Consider the following 19,611-nt stretch of genomic DNA (forward strand, 5'->3'; position numbering starts at 1 on the left):
CCTGTGAGTCCCCATCTTTTCAGTAAGGTCGTTCTGTAAACAAAAGGATGCCAATGGGTAGAGGGTGGAAATTTCCAGAATCCCATAGGAAGGAGAGGTTCTGTGAGTCTACTATAGCGAACCCTTGTCTTTCCTTACTCTTGAGTTGCGTTTTGTTCCCAGAGGGCCAGAGAGAAGCTCTCGAGGCCAGCACTTCCCTCCTTCAGAGCTTTTCAGAAGGAGTTTCTGAGCAAACCAGAAAGCTGCGGCGGGAGGGGTAGGACTTTTCGCCCTGCACTCTTCTGGTATTTTCATTCTTCCTTCGCTGTCTTGTGGTTCCCTGGAGAATGCAGCATGCAGCTGGACTGAGGCAGGAAGCTGAGCTGAAGGGCTTGAGATCCAAGATGTACAGAAAGCTGCCATTTCGTTGTCTAGTGGACTAACCCTGATTATCATCAGAAAAGAGGCTACATCCAAGCTTATGGCTGGCTTCCAGACTGCTGTGTCTTATCACGGACTTACTAAGGATGTGACCTACCCCAGCCTCCCACTTCATCTTCCAGCCTGTGTCTTCTGAGCACTGAGGCTTGCCAACACTCCTGTGGACCTCATGCAGATCTGGCCTTGATGGTCCAGCCATTCTTTAACTGGCTGTACACACAATGGGCATCTTGTCTAATAGTAAATTGGGTTGGTTTTGGGGCAAGCTGATAGCATTTTTATTCAGGTAAAGTTTGTTATAGGTATCTAAAGTGTCCTGGGAGTTTGGCACAGGTATGATCCTGTGCACTGTCACTACTGTCTAGATCCAAAACAAGTCACACGCACGCACACACGCAGGCACGCATGCAACCTCTTACCCATTAACAGTAACTTTCTGTCCTTGCTCCTAGCACCTCAAGGCCCCTCTCCACTCACTGTCATCTGGCCCTTCCCATTCTGAACACTGGACATACCTGGAATCAGATGTCATGTGACTCTGTGACCAGTACTCTCTAATAGGGACAATTTCAAGATCTTCCGGTTTCAAGGTCCCCCATGCATGATCCCTGTTTATGGCTATTCCCTTTGTTTGTAGACCAGCACCCCCAGCCTGGACCCATTCTTTCTGATTGATAGACATAGGGGTGGTCCCTTCCTCTCCTGTCTTGAATGTCTGCCTGCAGGGTGCAGGCTTTTCTTAGAGCACCTAAGCAGAGCTCTTTGGTGTGTGGCCTGAAGCCAAGCTGCCAGGCACACAGCAGCTCGCTCACCTTGTGGGCAGCCTCTCTGATCCAGCGGCTACAGTGATGGCCTGTTCTCAGGTGTATGTGGGTCCTCTTTGCTTGAGGAGCCCTGGATGCTGACATGCTGCCTTCCAGCACTGTTTATAGTTAATGCTCAGCCCTGCAGCAGCCGGTGGCATCTGTTCCTTAACTGTCCTTTCATGTGCGAATTCACACCATCTGAGAAAGTTCTTGGCTGTGCTGCTTGTGCGGCTGATCAAGGAGGCTGCTTCTTTTTTAATGAAATACTTCCTGAGCTTGAGTGGTTTTGTATTTATAAAGTCAATGACTTGCATTTTTAAAAAGTAAAACCTTAGCAAATGTTAGCCCTGAGAGGAACAGGTGGGATCTTCAAAATAAAACGCCTGCCTCGGGCACTTGCAGGCATGGTGTTCAAGTGTGTGTCACAGAATGCAGACAGTCCCAGAGGATACTGGCAGGTCCCAGTAGGAAGCAGTGGGTCTGGTCCCCTCTGAGCTTGGTTTAGGCTCTGATTCCACACTGTAAACGCAGTGTTTAGGCTCAAGCCTGTCTACTCAACCCATCCTCAGTCTCTTGGGCTGGGCAAGCCTTTTCTGTCCTAACTCTAAGGAACAAAGAAATAAAGCCCCAGGCTGCTGGTGGGGGTGCTTTGCCTGGATTATGGTTGTAGACTTTCTTATGGCATAGCACTTATCTGTAATTCAGGGCTAATCTCATAAATCCCTGAACAGAATCATATCCCCTTCTTCACTTGCTCTCTGTCTCTGTCTCTGTCTCTCTGTCTCTGCCTCTGTTTCATGCACGCTTGCACACATGCACACTCACACACACACACACACACACACACACACACACACACACACACACGAAGGTCTGGGAGAATTTGGGGTGCTGATGATTTCAGGAGGATCTCTTCCCTCCAACCTTGATACCGAATGGAACTCAGATAACAGAAGGGCCTGTTATTTTGCACAATGGCAATTCACCTGACAAGGGGACCTGGTGGGACCTGTGGAAGGCATGGACTGGTGGTCATGGTTGCAGGTTGGTGATCACCTTGGTCCTGGCCAGAGACAGGTTAAATCTACACTAAGACTGGCTCAGAACTCGGACAGTGAACTCAGTACTAGGCAGGAATCTGGCCTTTGCCTACCTGTTACTTCCCATGAGCTCCTTAGGCCTCTGATTTGTGACTTTGGTCAATTTTGGAAAATGGACTTCAAATAGTGGCCAGCTGTGCTGAGCGGGACAAACGGAGGCCATGGTCATCCTGACCAGCTGTTAGAAAAAGAAATCAAAGAAATAAAACAAAAACAACCCAATAACCTGAGGAACCCTTTGTCCAAAAATGAAGGCTGTTTGGAAGTTGCTCTGCTGGCACCACTTGTTGGTCTCAGGGCGAGGAAAGCAATTCCTCCTTTATTCTGATGCTATTGGCTCAAGGCAGGTAATGGACGTGTGAAGGCTTGGCATTGTAAGAGCATGTTGCGTCGACGAGACCTAAAGAGAAGCCATCTCTAGGTTGAGATGACCCTGTGGCCTTGCTTTGAGCAATCAGTCGTGTGGGATGGCTCTTGCCTAGAGAGAGACTGGTGGCCGAGATGATAGACACTATTTAGTAGGATTTGGGGCCTGGGGGGGGGGGTTGGAAAGGAGAAAGCACTGGGGATGCAGAGAGACAAGCAGGGCTGACCCACACCTGGCTCTCACCTACCTGGCAATAGCTCCTCCCTATGTGGCTGGCTATAGGGTCCCTAGAAAAACACTGACTCATCTGAGGCTGAGTTACGTGGGTGGGCTCAGAGGTCCTTAAACCTTCGTTCTCCGTTTGTCCTGGAGTCTTCTGATAGGGGCAGGGTTAGCTGCTAGAAGGGCACCTCTAGTTCACTATGAGATATCTAGGCCGCAGGCAGGCTAGGAGCTACTGAAGACCTGGCCATGAAGCTCACTGTAATGCCTCTGTTCTCAGGGTGTGATAAAGCCACCTGTGGGTAGGGACAGAGTTCTCATCTGTCATGGGCACCTCAGAACCCTGATAGTGTCGAGATCCACCGGGCCCTACCTCCCACTTGTGAACTCTCCAAGCAAGATGTAGACTCCCTGGACTCCTGTGGGTAACACTGAGGCATTACTGCCCCAGGGCACCTCAGCAGCGGACCCAATCCCAAACCTCATTACCCTATGATACTGGGGATATAAGCTATGGACTCCCAGGGCCCAAGTGTAGCCTGAAGGACAGGTCACTAGCCCAATGTACCCAGGAAAGTTGAATGCAACATAGACAGTATTGCAGTTAAAGGAAGAAAGGTGATGAGGTGGTGCTACAGCAGGGTGTAATGACAGAAGGAAACATCTCAAGCGGTCCTCTTCTTAAGTGGAGAATGATCTGGCTTGGGTACCCTAGGTGGTAAAGGGCAGGGTACAGCGTGAAGAGGTTCATCTGCTGGAGGATCCTGGACCACAGACACCATAGTCCCTGAAGTCCTTCAACACTCCAGAGTCTTATTCTCAGAGGCATTGGCACCTGTTAGGTTGGACTGCTGGGCCTGGGCTGCCCTTACTGAAGTCTTTATCTGAGACCCTCTCCCTGGTCTGGTTTCCTCGAGGGCCGTTGCTGGGCTTCCATGATTTTCGCGTACGCATGTTAACAGCCGATGCCGTGACAAATTACACGGATTGTTGCAGACCCTTCACTGCCAACCCTGCAAAGATAAGTCTACATACTGGTAGGCCTCTCTCTTTTTATCTCCTAAGGGCTTTAAGGCGACACTTCCTCCAGTATCTCAGAAGGCAGTGTAGTGACCCCTAAGCTCCAGCGCGTACATGAATCTCAGCACACAAAGACATATGTCCCAGGAACACAGCTCATGTCATCTGGAGAGGGAAGAGTAAAGGTTGACCTCAGTGGTAAGAGAAAGTGCAGCCCCCCTGCAAAGTTTCTGGGGGACAATTATCTTGAAGTTCAAGGCCGAGACTGAGCGTTGCACTCAAGATCTGAATGTATGTGTCATTCATCTTCATGGGCCACTGAGTCATCTGCAGGAAGCCTGGGCTGAATTCCTCTTCCCAGCATTCTACTCAAATAACAATTCAGAAAAGAGTTTTCAAAAATATGGATAGATGCTGCTGTGCCCGTCATTCAGCAATTCAAACCCAACTGTAGAGGTTATTTTTCATCAAGATATATTTTAACGATTTAGTCAAATTATATGCAGTAAACAAAACGCACATTTAACTAGAACCAGATGAAACTGAACACAAGAACAGATTTGGAAACAGACCGATGCTGGCATTGTGCGATGCAGAAAGAAACAAGTGGAGTAATTACCGTTCATTGAGGGAGATGAGAGCGCCTGGGCGTCATCACAGGATGCTGCGGAGACACCATCAGCAGGAGGCCAAGCAACCAGAGCTCCAGCCTCATCTCCCCGCATCCCTGGCCATGGGCACAATTGTGTGTGTGTGTGTGTGTGTGTGTGTGTGTGTGTGTGTGTGTGTGTGTGTGTGTGTAGGGGAGGTCTGCTGATTCTGTCGGCTGTGAATAAAGGATACAGGGCATCCTATGGTGGTGGTGGTGGTGTGTGTGTGTGTGTGTTGGGGGAGGGGCTCTCTTCAGCACCATGTGCCATCTCACAGTGAGGTCTCTAGAGTCAAGGTGCAGCTATTTTCAATGTTGTGCTAAGAAGGAACATGGAGCCAAAGAATGAGGTTCTCAGCCTGGGCAGAAAGGCAGGGTGTGGTGGGGGGGGAGCAGCGTGCGATGATGGGGTTGCTTTGAAGACTGCAAGCACTCATGCAGTCACTGACTTTACTGTGGTACAATGTAAATAGGGGACTGCACACATTCTGAGCATTTGTTAGTTTGTTTTAGCAGCTTATTTCCCCAGCAGGCATAGAATGCTGTTTTCACCCTACAAAGCTTGCTCTTGCCCTTCATGGAAAATCTTCTCTCTCAGCCCCAAGAGACCCTGGTCTACTCTAGCATAGACTAGGTAAAGTACTTTCCCCATCTGGTTCTTAGAGCTGTGGTCTCTTGGTCTGGCTTCTTCTACTTAGCTTCTCAAGATTCCTCACTTGGCTCTGTGTGTCAGCAGTTGGTCGCTTCTGTAGCTGTGTCATCTTCCTTGGTACCCAAGTCCTACAACTAGCTTACCCACGCACCTGCTAACAGGATTGTGCCAAGTTTCACCTGTGTACTAAAACTCTCCTAAGCATCCTTGTATGGATCTGTAGAAATGCAGTCTTGTTTGTCTTGGGCAAACATCATGTGTATATTTGACTTTTTAAACAAATTAGTAAGTTATTTTCCCAAGTAGCTACCATTCTGGGTGCCTGCCAGTGAGAAGAAAGACTCCAGTTTCTCTGCATCCTCAGCTCTGGCGGGGACCATGTTTTATTCTTAATTTAGTCATTTTGTTAGGTTCAAAGTGGCTTAATGTGCTGTTCTCCTATGGGTAAATGCCACCAAGTATGTTCGTGTACCTACTGACCTCATGTTCACACACTCCGTGAAGGAGCTGACTATTGACTTTTGTACCTTGTGGGTTGCACGTCTTCTTACTTTTGAGTGACATGTTCTTTCATATTCTAGAGACCAGTCTTTTGCCAGGTGTGTACACTGGAGACCTTGCCACCTGCTCAGATGTCTATAAACTTGTTTGTTGTTGTTGTTGTTATCATTGTTTTTCCATTCTCTTAACAGTGTCTTTCAAACCAAAAACATTTACTTGTAGAAAATTCTAGATGACCAATATTTTCTTTAAAAAAAAAAAAAAAAAACAATTTCCTCATTCTTGTGTTCTCTTTTTCTGTCACCTTATTCTAGCTGGAAGCCTGTCGGTGTTACTGACATTCTCCAGGCTTTGCTCCCTCGCTCCTCTCTACCCTTTCCCCGGGTTTTTCTTTGTTCGTCCTTTCTCTGGTTGCTCTCATCTGTTTATGCTGGATTTAGTTTGCCCCTTCTACTTTCTAATAGGGAAAGCTGAGCTTGCTGTGGTGAGAGTCTCCTTTTCTAACTTGAGCTCCTCCTACCACCCCTGTGCTCCTGCCTCCTCCCTGCTGCCTTCTCCCAGGACTCTTGTGAAGCCTGTACTGCTTGCTCAGCGCTCCCTCCACAGCTCTCTGATAATCAAGATTTTGGATTCTTTATTCTGCCAGTTTAAAAACAACAACAACAACAACTCCACAAACCTTGCATTAGTTACTCTATTGCTCGCTTCCATAATTCCTACCTCATCCTTTCTTTTGATTTCTGTGTTTTTACTGGAATGCTCTCACTGAGAGGACATTGCTGGGCTTTCTTAGTTCTTTATTTTATGGCTTACTGAAGCTGGCTGCTTTTGATGGTATCTAGCAATCCCAACACCTAGGCCTCTTCAGGGCCTTCCTTGCCCATGTGTAGGCCAACTTTTTTCTCCTTTGCATAGTTCATAACTTTTGCTGAAATTATGACATTTCAAGTAGTGTAAGGTTGCATCAAGTCATATAAATGGGAGTCAAACTCTTTGCCTTGTCTGCTTGTGGCCACTGCTTCTTGTTTGTTTAGGGGCTTCCTTGACTCAGCACTGAGAAGTCTACATTCTTTGTGCATTGTGTGTATCACGTGTGCCCACTGAAGGCTCTGCTTGCTGAGCCTCTGTTCAGATGATCACTGGACAGCCATTTTCCCTAAGTCTTGGAATGGAGAAGTTTCCCGGTCTCTGGTAAGAAGCTGTTGACATGTGCTAGGCATGCTTTCAACACTCAACCAGGAGTTTAAATCTCGCCTTAGTTTTCACTTGCTGCTTCCGAATGTTGGAAGCACAAATGTCAGAAGCACAAATGTCGGGGGAGGGTGGGACTTCAGGACCTTCTCAGTTCCCTGCCTGTCCTGGGTGTCATCCTGCACACATGGCCAGCCTTGCTGTTTCCCAGGAGTATGTTGGAAGTTTTCAAAGTCCCCTGTGGATGTTCTATTCCCTTCCTCTCTTTCTAAGTGCCTTGATCAGCTCTGTGTTTGCTTCCTCTGTTGTTGTCATCCTGGGCAGCTGGTGTGTTAAACAACTGCCTCTGATAACAATTGCCAACCCAGGAAAGGGTGCTAGTTCTGGGTGAATTGTAATAAAAAAAAAAAAAGCATCTTCAGGCAACTCCCAATTGGTGGGTCAGGTGAACGCGCCAGCACCAGTTCGGCCCTATCTCATCCAGTGGCTCCTGATCTCCACCAGAGACAGGAACTGTTGGTTTTCAAAATGAGTGGAGAAGCTGGGGAGACAGAGAATAAGAAAGGGACACATTAACCCCCTTAAAATACTCATCATTCTTCTGAGATGCAGCTGCTTTTCTTGCATAAACACTCCCTTGTTAGCAACAATCTTTGGTTAGTCTCAGAGTTCTGAAAAGGCTATTTTGACAGCCTTTCCTGTTCCTTTTATGATAAAGAGCACCTTCAAAGCTTCACACTGCCATCTCTGTGAATATCGCTCCCATCAACTTTTATGGACTCTTTGATATCCCGGGTCCCATTCTCCTGCCCCTTTGTGGACCTGGTCACCTTTGATTAGATGGTAAACACTTAGTAACTCACCCTGCTGGTGGCTGCATGGTTCTGTGACCCCATCATGATGAGCGGAGTACTATTTCTATCTGTTCATCCTCTTGATGTAGGCAAGACCTTGGGTGCATTCCCCAACAACTTCGAATTGCCTTCTTCTTCCAGCTAGTGGGGCAGTCCCAAGAAACAGCAGGTATTTACTGTGGTCCATGGTTTTCTCCTATGCCTGTGCTGACCAGCTTCAGAGGCACTTTGGAGGACCTCTGCCTGTTCTCATGACTCTCCTGCTTTCCTCCTTGGCAGCTTGTGCCTTGTCAGCCCTGCATGTGGCTATGGGTTTGGGTGGTCATCGGGCCACGCTCATTCTGCCTATCTCTCAGAAATCCTGCTCTCCTCAGCTGACATTAAGAACTGTAAACTTTGTGTGTTTGTCTGGATTTTTGGCTGCCTCCATTGGGAAGTCAATCTTTCTATGGCTGCACCATGACCAAAGTGTAGATGATTATTGCCTGGCCTGGCTTGTGAAGGACAGGGACCAGCTTTGGGGTGCATCTAAATGGGCCAGCACAGAGCTGAGGTTGTGTTGTCTTATGGATGTGGACCTGAGGGAAGTCTTTATGGAATGTCATGTCCACTTCTGCTCTGAGGAACTGCTGGTTGGTTGAGTCTTGGGAGATATCCATGACTCTCTGCCCCCTAATTGCCTGGTACACAGACGGCTTGGTGCTATGCTCAGTGAGCCTTGGCCTCCTCAGTCATGGCATGTGGGACCACCGCTGGACCTCCTCTCTGCACCCTGCTTAACCACGTGCTCGCTCACTTCCTGACTCTGAATTCCCAGTTCCAGCCACTTACATGAGAAGCCCCACACATGCTGCTGTTGGGAACGGGCTTGAAGCAGAACAGGCACTTCCAGGCAGGCTAGGAGGACAAGGGTCGGTAGCTGGGAAGCTGAGTAGAGTTTCTATAGGAGCCGGAGCCTAGAGTCTCCATGGAGATGCTGTTTTCTTCACCTGATAACAAGGATGTGGAGAGACGCCCACTACCATGACTGGAACAGTCTCCTCCGGGGGTGGCCAATGCTACCCTGTTCTAGGAAAGTGGCCTTATTTGGCAGTCTGGTCTTAGGAGACATGGCTGTTAGGGGTTCAGAGACGAGATCATCCTGGATCGAAGGTTTCTCTGAGAGCAGCAGTGCGTGTACTCCCAAGGGGCAGGAAAGGTAAGATATGAGACACATGAAGATGGAGGCTGAGCCTAGAGGACTGCAGCGAAAAGCCAAGGATGACTGTAGAACCCCAGGATCTGAAGCAGCAGAAAGGATACCCCCCAAAAAAACCAACCTCAAAAAGCTCTGGCCCTGCCTAGATTTTGGTTTAAGGCTATGGGACTCCTGACAGGTGAGCTGATAGCAGCTATGTCTTGTTTAAAGCCCGCTGGTCTTTGGTAATTTGCTGTAACAGACTGAGCCACACACACTTGTTTTGCAGGCAGATGGTACACTCTGGCATGGTTCCCAATGTTTTGTAGGTCAAATAAACACACCTGCAAGTGCATCTCTCCCATTTGTATCCGGTTCTCTGAGATCTCTGGGAAAACTTTTTTTTTCAGTGTGTCTTAGTTCTGCTGAGGCCAGTTACACTCAGATAGAAGTCAGGAGATGGGGGTGCACTCCTGGGCATACTTGGCCATGCCTCCAGCCAGGCTCTTCCTGGTGGGTGTTTCGTGTTGCTGTGCAACTGCAGAATGCACTGTGCATATTTTCACCTGTACTCTGGGATGCAGCAGGGCTTAGATGGCATTTGCAGTGCCTCTCTCATAGGTGGGCCTGGCTGATGTCATTGTCAACCTTTGATAAATAAAGGAAGCTGAGGTCTGGGTCCCAGGACATCATTCCAGGCTTTGAACTTACAGGGCCCAGGCTCGTTCCTACACAGGGTTTTTTCTATTCTTACCTGGACCCAGAATGGTTTTTGGTGGGGGTGGGGGTAGGGGAACTGAACAGAAAGGATATACAGAAAGCAAGGAAAGAGGCTGCATGTTTTGCCCAGAAACTGAGTGAATCATTAAAAAAACATAGGCGCAGATGGAGCCTGCATCCCAGGAGCTTTGGGCAGATCCTGATAGGCCCATCACCAAGCAGAGGCTGCTTTTCTCTTTAAACATTTAGTGCTGCAGGGTTTACACCTGTACCTTAGTACAGACAGGCTGAGTACAGCTGAGACTCCAGTGAGGAGTTAGTCAGCAGAACAAAACCCAGAAGCAACCTGCATCTCTCCAGCATCTCCACTCCCAACAGTGATTTCTGGAAAGCAAGGCATTTGTTCATAGCGGATTCTGCAGGCTGTGGTACCCACTGGGTGCTCCCTTCCCTCCCTTCCCACCCTTAATTCTTCCCGAGACTTACCTTCATGACTTGGGACTTGCTTAACCACAGATTATGCCAATGCCCTACTGGCTCCTGAATCTAGTGCCATTGCTAGACTCCCAGGATGCTCTGTGGCTAGGAAAAAGCTTAGCCTGGGGCCCCACACATAGATATCTGTGTGACAAATATTTGCTTGCTCACTTGCTTGGAACAACCTGGCCAGGCTTAGGGATGGGGAAAGGAAAGCATACCCACCTTCCAGGCACAGCTCTGGAGGGCAGGGAATCCCATGGGGATGCCAAGCTCATCATCCTGGATGAGTTGTCTTGATTTCTGTGCATTTGCTTCTTTACATCCAAGACCATACATTAGTGACATCATTCTTAGAAGATGCTTCTAGAACTTGCAAGATGGTTCAGCCTCCAAGACCATACATTAGTGACATCGTTCTTAGAAGATGCTTCTAGAACTTGCAAGATGGTTCAGCAAATAAAGGTACATGCTACTGAGCCTGACAATCTGAGTTCACTTCCCAGAACCCATGTGGTAGGAACAAATCAACTCCTCAAAGTCCCCTGGTCTCCACACACCTGTGTAATGGCGTGTGCGTGCGCACGGTTCCACACATGTTAATTATTTAATTAAGAAGATGCTTCTAACCATTCTTATTTCCTGACATTTCCACCATGCCCACATCTCTGAACTCAGAGAAATCACCAGTTGTCTGTGCCCCAAAGAGACTCCATGACCACAGCAACTCTTATAGAGAAAACCATTTCATCAGGGCTGGCTTACATTCAGAGGTTTAGTCCATTGTCATCATGGCGGGAAGCCTGGTGGCATGCAGGCAGACATGGTACTGGGGAGGCAGCTAAGAGTTCTGCCTCTGGATCATCAGGGTGCAGGAAGAGAGAGACCACTGGGCCTGGCTTGAGCATTTGAAACCCCAAAGCCTACCTCCAACAAGGCCATACCTACCCCAACAAGTGCCACTTTCTGGTGGCGAAGCATTCAAATCTATGAGCCTATGGGAGCCATTCTTATTCAAAACACAACACTGGCCTTAAGGTTTCAGTGGGCCCTGCCCTACACTCCAGGGTGAGGAAAATATTATAGTCAGACTCACCTTGCAGGAGATAAGTCCAGGGTTTGGGTGGAACAGTGATTCCTGAGGGGCATTCTGACCATCCAAGGCAGCAAACAGTGCTTTATTTCTTCAGAGTCGATAGACTCCTTCAACTTTCTAGAATTTTCCTTTAAAACTGCAAGGCTGTGTGCTGACACTCTCTCAGGCCACACACTGCAATTGTTCTTGCTCCTCAGTGCAGCTCCTTCATTTTAGCACTGGCCTCTAGCTGCCCACACCTTCCAGATTTACAGATGAGGACACAATGATGCCTTCAGTGATGTCTGGCTAGGCTTAGTCACCCTGCCATTGCCACAGCTCACCTCTATTAGAGAGGGCTCCAGCACAGGTTAACCAGGCACACACAGCTGAGGGGTCCATGGCTGTGGTGGGCAGGAAAGCTGTGGCTTTTATGGTGCCTTCTCAGCACCCTCTCCCTACAGCCCTGACATCGCCTTGGACACAGCAGCTCCCAGCTTGCTTATGTCACCCATGCTTAACGAGAGTGGGTCCAGGGCTTGCTCCCAAGTGCCAGAGTTCACCTGGGTAGGCAGTGAGACACGCTGCTTCTCTAAGTCACTTGGTGAAGTATGTGCTTCCTGACACATGGGCAGACTCCCCACAGAGCCTGGGAAGGGTGAAACTCTTACCACAGGAAAGGTACATGCCATCATCTTGTTTAAGAGTCTGAGGTGATGGTACAGGTTATGGAGTGTTCCTGGGGTGGGGTGGGGCTACAGAAAACTGCAGGAGTGTGTATGGCCTGGACAGAGCAGGGACACTGAGCTGGGTGGGTTCAGGGCAGCCAATGGCAGCTTTTAGGACACTTTGGTGCACTCTGCATTTTAAACTCATGAAGACTCCCACTGATCCTTCTGCTGGCTCTTGGGCCAGGACCTGACGGCCTTTTTGAAACTGCCTCCTTCTCCCAAATGCATCTCAACTGCCTCTCCTACAGGAATCCCCCTGTATTCGCTTCTTCTCTCTTCACATTGATGGAAGCAACATGAGAGAAGAGGATTTGCTTTGGCCACTAGTTTTAGATGGTTTAGCCCATCATGACAGGACATGTGGTGGGAACGGCTTGGTCCACGTGAATACAAGCAGGAAGCAACTGCTTGCGCTCATCACAGAAAGCAAGATGGCAAGGGCTGGAGACCAGCATCTCCCAAAACCGTGCCACCTGCTGGGGACCAGGTGTTCAAACACGGAAGCCTTTTGGGGAAGTTTCAGGACCTAAATCACACAGCCCTTTTTGACCTCCATCAACAGGCACCTTCCTAATGGCCCTCCCAGGACCCATGAGGGCAGCCACATAGTGATGCAACACAGCTGAAAGGGAGAACAGAAGTGCTGTGCTGTGTTGGACCCACCCTGGCTACCCACGTTCTGTCCTGCTCTCCCTGCTCTTCTTCCTTTGGCTACCAGACATGCAGCACCCACCATACATTCTGCATCTGATTTGTAAACAAAGAGGAAACAAAGACGCTTCCTTGGGAAGGCTGAGCACCCGATGTTTGTTCTTCTTATTGGAATCCTGGTGAGCCACGGGGCACTTGCTGTTCGTGCGCTTATTAAAAAGGAATGCACGGGAAGGAATAATTGCCTGTTCTGCGGTGAGAAATTACCATCTCTATTTTATTTATTTCTGTATAGGAAACAAGAAACATAGCACATAATTTTGTGATTAGAACTTTGCAGCTTTCATTTCATATAATTGCATGCTTTTATTCAGTAAAGCTAGTTGATTTTTTTAAAAAAGAAATCCTTTCTGACCCCTTTCAGAGTCCTGAGAAGCAGTACAGTCCCATGTGGATACCATGTTTTCCAGTAAGGCTGAGAGTGATGCCTCTATCTTCCCCCACCCAAAGGAATTGTGGGTGGGAGCTGGCAAGGAACTGGTGGGGAAGGAATGCTGGATTTGGCCAGCAATGGTTAACAAGGGAGGAAGTTGAGACAGCTTCTGTTTGTCATCCAAATCCTTAAGGGACAGACAATAATGAAGTGCTGGCATGTTCATGAAGTGGATGGTGAACAGAGGCTTATCCTAGGCTGGCCCTGAACTGTCAGTTGCCCTTGGCCTGGGGTGTGGACAGTAGCCAGCGTACATCTTTTATGGTGCCATCCTGGGCTGTCCTATTTGTGAATCATAGCTCCTATTGCTGCACCTCACCCTCATGCAGCCCCTCCCACCCTCCCCTAACAGGGTACAACTCTGGGGGTAGGGAAATCACGTCACAGAAGCATAGCCTTACTTTTCATGGTCCCTCATCTCCAAAGCTGGGACAGGCTATTCTTTCCTCTGCAGAGGAGGTATAGTGCAAACAGGGAGGGGTGCTGGCCTTGGGGATTACTGAAATCAGCCATAAGGTATAGGAAGACAGGGACAGCTAGCCTCTGGGTGTTCATCTTCTGTTTTGCGAATTTGTGTATACAAAATCTATCCAACTTCCCAAATTTTCCCAAATATGAAATTAGTACCTCAAGACTGAGGTACTGGAGTCCAGTGAACTTTGTCCCCCCTATGTTCTGAGAGGTCCCCTTCCTCCAACACCTGTCACTGGAGGGCATGGGAGCATGTAGCTAAAGATGTCTCCATGTCCTTCTGATGACCCAGCCTTTCTGTCCTTTCTAGATGACAACCTGCCTCCAATGAAGTCATTACAGCTGAAGACTGAAAACATGCTTCAAGTCCTACATTGAGACATCACTGCTCTGCATGCCTGCCTGCCTGGCCTTACCTGGCCCCAAGAAACAACCTATGGGTGAGGAGACAGACTGAAGAGCCACCACCAGGCCATCAGTTCACTAGCCACAGTCCCATCCAGGACACAGGGGACCTAGAAAGTTATGGTTCCTTTTGCTGTTGTCAAAATGTTGTGTGGAGGCTAGGTGGTTGCCGAGCCACCCAGTAACACTTTCTCCTCCCTGAAGACCCAGCGCCCATCTGGCTGAATGGAGACGATTAATAATCCTGGCAGGGCTCAAAAGCTGATGAGTTGCTGGGTTCTGTCCTTAACAGCAATGGAGCAAGTATGACCCAGGCCTGTGGCTTTCTAGGCCTCTGTCTCTGACCTAAGACCCCGATCTGAAACCTGGGAGAAGCTCCTATTGACAGTCTGGCTTCTGTATCCTACAAGTGACACCGCAGCCTGACTCTGCTTGTTTTCACTTGCCCTTTGTTCCTCTCAACTCCGAGATTCCCAAGCCAGGTTCAGTTGGCTTGCATTCCATCTGATGGAGTTGTGTTCTAAATATATTCTAAGGAAGAGCCACATGTAGAAGAACTCACTGTCCGTCCATCCAAGAGAACACATTTCTTGGGTAGGGTTAAAACTGAGGCAGGATTTCAACGTGTTTACACATGGCTGAGTTCTCTTGGGTTGGGGTGAGGATGCCATGTGCTTCTGGCAGTGCTGGCTTTATTCCTCATGTTGGCTCAGGCCCAGCAGTTGTGTAAAGTGAATATTTCCCTACAGGGTTCTACTTTCCCACAGCCAGTGTCACTTTAGACACTTCCTTTTCTAGAAAACACTTTGGTCCCAAGACCTCACGGCATCACATGTCTTAGGCCAGGCAAGAATTACAAAGCAGGCAGCCAATGGAGCTTGACATGACTTTGGTGACAGTCTCCTGCTTTATCCTGAAGGGAGAGGAGAGACACCTCAACTTCAGATGAGGATGAAGGGGAGACGAGAGGATCATGGGATTATTGTCTGCGTTTCTCAGAACAGTTTCAGGTAGCTGTGCGGTTAGGAGCAGGGGGACAGGCACCCCCAGGTTGTCTAAGCATGAGCACTCAGTGTTCAGCCTATCTGTACTAGCCACAGGTAGGCATGAACACATCTAGAGGAGAGCATGATGGGCATCCACGCTTCTGGTGCCTACATCCTCTAGAGTAGCCAGAGAGGTGCTGTGTTTGCCCCCTGGGCTGTACAAGGAAGCAGGATGAACAAGATATGAGGAGCAAGCCAGTGAGCAGTGCTCCTCCACGGCCTTTGCTTCAGTTCCTGCCTCCAGTTTCCTGCACTGAGTTCCTGCCCCATAGTTCAAGGATGAACTGTGATGTGCATGTGTAAGCTGAAATAAGCCCTCTTCTCCTCAAGTTGCTTTTGGTCATGGTGACATCACAACAATAGAAACTGTCTTGGTTATTTTTTTTTTTTCTATTGCCAAAAACCTTGACAAAAACCATGACCAAGGCAACTTACAGAAGAAAGAGTTTATTGGGTCTTACAGTTTCAGAGGGTGAGTTCATGATCATCATGTTGGGGAGCTTGGCAGCAGACAGGCAGGCTAGGTGCTGGAACAGTGGCTAAGAGCTTACATATGATCCACAGCTAGGAGGCAGAGAAAGAGCTAAGTGGCAGTGGTGTAGGGTCTGGAACTCAGTGACATGCCTCCTCCAACAAGGCTACGCTTTCCAACCCTTCCACCAACAGTTTCTAACAGTTCCACCAACTGAGAACTAAGTATTCAAACATAAGATCCTATGGGGCCATTCTTACTCTAAACAGAACAAAAACCCTAAGACACACCCACAAGTAACACACTCACTTGTACATAGCACAGATGGGTATGGCACACAAACACATGAGTGCAAGTAACTTGCTCACTCATACACAGATGTGCAAGTAATGTCCCATGCATCCACAGATGTGCCATGTGCATGCTAGACAAGACATCCTTACACATAGGCCTATGCACAGCCTCCACAAACATCCATGTCCTTCCCCAATCCTTCCTCAACTCTTGTCCACCACTAGTCTGTCCTCCAATTCCTTATCTTTCCACTTCAAGAATGACATAAAAATGGAATTGTAGCATGTACAACCCCTTGGAGTTGTCAGTTCTCATTCATCTTAAGTTTGGAGGTACATTAAGCTTCTCTTATCAATTATTCCTCATTCATTCATTCATTCATTTGTTCATTCCTGCTGTTGACTAGCCTTATGGATGTGATGTGGATGAGCTCAGCCTATTTAACACGTACCTGACAGATAATGACCAGGTCAGACACTGTGGCTAACTGTTGTAAGCATCCAAGCATAGTTAAGAGAATACATGCTTCCCAGATTCATGACTTTTGCGGTCATTCTGTGATCTTGTTCTGTGATCATTTGGTATAACCAGGACCGTCTGTGTGACTACTAGATTGAAACCATCTTTGGAGGCTGGATTTTCTTCTTATTTTTCTAGGCTCTTGAAGTGGGAGATTAGATTATTGGTCAAGACATTTCCTCTATTCTAATGTAAATATTTCAGTACTATAAAGTTATCACTTGCCCTGTTTCAGCTGCATCTGCATCCAATAAATTTTGGTAAGTTGCATTTTTATTTTCATTCCATTCCTTCTATTTTACATTATTTTTCTTGAGGCTTCTTCCTTAACTTGCGGTTACTTAGAAGTATATTATTTGGGTTTTCTATTTATATTGTTTATACTTGCACCCGTTGCCTCTTGATTATTAAGTTTTAATTTGATTCCATTGTAGTTGAATAATAAGTAGAATACATATAAAGAAAACACACATACACATATATACTTTGGGTTTTGTCTCTGTAGCTGCCTGCCCCACTCTCTCCACTGTTTAGATTCCTCTTTGCTCTGGTGCCTTATTGAGGGGCTTGTGGTGTGGTGGGGAGAAGAAGGATATAAGCATCCTCCTTCAATCTAAGAGCAGAGTTCTCTTTAGCCCGTTTTTAACGTATTTGTAGCCTGATGCAAATCCCTGTAAATGGTGCCTTGATCCCCACCTCTCTCTCTCTCTTTTTTTCTGGCTCTCCAACAAAACTCTACAATTTTTGCTCTTGCTGATGAAGGTACGTGAACTTAAGATTGAGTTTGGGGTGAAAGGAAGGGATTCTTTGTCACTTATCCTGAGTAATAGTTAGGGACACCATGAGTGGTCCTTCAGAGGTCTTCAGTGGAGATGTTGGGCTCTTGAAAGATCCTAAAGCATACTGGGGAATATAGTCCACCTTTGGGATGGGCTATTCACAAACACTTATCAGACAGGGCCTCCCAGAGACCCACCCAAGGGTATTTTAACCATCTCTACTTTCTTCACCTTGTCTAGACCTGTCCCTGAGTGAGCAGGAAAAGTTAGAGCTACTTCTGAGAAGACCGAGGGCAAAGGCAGCCCATGTCAACAAGGACAGCTCGGTCTCTCCACTGCAGTCGTCCTGAGCCTCACTCGGTCTAGCTCAGTCTTGCCACAGACATCTGCTCGCTGCTGCTCTGGATTCCTGCCAAACTTCTGTGTCTTCCCTCTGTTGACCTTCATCTGGAAAGCTGATGTGTTTTCCTTCCAAATCCCCACTACTTGGCTCCATGAGAGGTTTGTCTCCAAAGCGTGTTCTGCCTACTGGTTTGGCTGGGGTGGGTAGGAGCTGCATTTTGTGTTTAAAACCCCCACTCTGACTCTTAGCTGCAATGCTCTTGGCATTTCCTGAGTGACTACATGCAAGCGCAGTTCTCTCGAAGGCAGAAATTGTGAGTTTGTCTCATTGTGGGGACATCTTCAGGCTGGCCCAGTTAGAAGTAGGCCTAGGGTGAATGCCTTATGCCCAGTGAGCATCGGGGCAGCTTGAATTCTCTTACTGTTTAGCTGCCAGCGACATGATGTTCTTTGTATTCCAGAAATAACTGGCACTTGGGTCCTCTGAAGACAAAGTCAGCCATGGCAAACTCATCAGACTTGACTGCATCAGCTTTTGCTTTCTGATATGCGAAATCTGTTTCTTTGAAATGGCAGAGAGAATCTTAATTCTGAGGGAAATCATTCAGTTGTAAAGTGAAATTTCATATATTAGAGGATAACGCTTTGGCTAGGCATGGGGCCCAGGTCCCTGGACCTGCTCTCTGGGTATCCAATGATGAGACAGAGCATTGATGCCTCTACTTGTTATTGAAGAATTCCATTTTTTTTCCTTCAGTTTTGAGGATAGTATACAGGCGTGCAGCTGAGGTATGTGTACATGTTTGTATGTGTGCACACGTGTGTGGGTGTGTGGAGGCCAGAGGTTGACATTGGATGTCCTCCTCAATCTCTCGCTACACTGTGTGTGTGTGTGTGTGTGTGTGTGTGTGTGTGTGTGTGTGTGTGACAGGGTCTCTCTTTGAGCCTGGAACTCAATGATTCAGCGAGGCTAGCTAGCCACGTAGGAATGGGGATCCTCCTGCCTCTGCCTCCTTGACACTGGGATTACAGATATGCAGCTACGCTTAGTCTTTTGTGTGGATGCTGGAGATCAAAACTCATGGCCTCCTGCTGTGTGGCAAGTGCTTTACCCACTGAGCCATCTCCCCAGCCTTTGCTCCCTTATTTCTAGTCCCTGATGGTCTATTAATAGGTGTGAATACATTTATGACCGTTTTCTGTTTGCTAAATAAAGCTTTTATGTAATATAAAGCATCTTTTTGTCCCGTAAAGCCTGTCTTTGACCTCAAGCGAGTTTCTTATAGAAGCATATAAAGAACTCATTTATTTTTATCTATTTCAGAAAGCTCTCTGCTTTGGTTCTACGGTGAGGTCCATCTGTGTTAAAGCAATCACTGATAAGCAGGGTCTTTATTCCCTCACTGTGACAGTTGTTGTCTGTGTGTCTGGTTGCCCGTTTCCTGCATGCTCTTTTCCAGAATGGACTTTTCATTTAGCCAATGTTTTTATTGTAAAATGTTTAAACTCTTCTCACTTTTGTGTGTGTGTGTGTGTGTGTGTGTGTGTGTGTGTGTGTGTGTGTGCATGTGTGTGTGTGTGTGCTATTCCTTACTTGTTTTCTTTCACTTTCACCACTCTAACTTGAAGTAAATACCATCTCAACAGCAAGCAAGGCTCCCCTTCTTTATCACTGTCCCCATTCCTCTCAGCACTGATAACCACAAAATCGCATCTTTATATGGTGTCCTCACAAAAATAAAGTTGCTGGGCGGTGGTGGCGCATGCCTTTAATCCCAGCACTCGGGAGGCAGAGGCAGGCAGATCGCTGTGAGTTCGAGGCCAGCCTGGTCTACAACACAAGTCCAGGATAGCCAAGGCTACACAGAAACCCTGTCTCAAAAACAAACAAACAAACATAAAGTTACAGTTCTTTTAAATAGCCAGGACCTTAACTCATATCAAAAGCAAAATGGAGAATTATAAAGCCAGGTTACAACAATGCTCACTTGATGCTGCCCGTGTCTACATGGCAGAGCTCAGTTTCTTGATTTGGTTGCGATTCCTTCCCAGCATCCTCTCCTGGCTTCATGTGGACACCCCAAAGGCTTTCCTCCCTCTGGGTTCTGAGTGACTGACTGCCTGGCCTAGCTCCTGCTTATCTGCAAATATTGTCATTGGTCCTTAAGTTTAAGGGA

Source organism: Acomys russatus, chromosome 5 (assembly GCF_903995435.1).
Source record: "Acomys russatus chromosome 5, mAcoRus1.1, whole genome shotgun sequence".
NCBI lineage: Eukaryota > Metazoa > Chordata > Mammalia > Rodentia > Muridae > Acomys > Acomys russatus.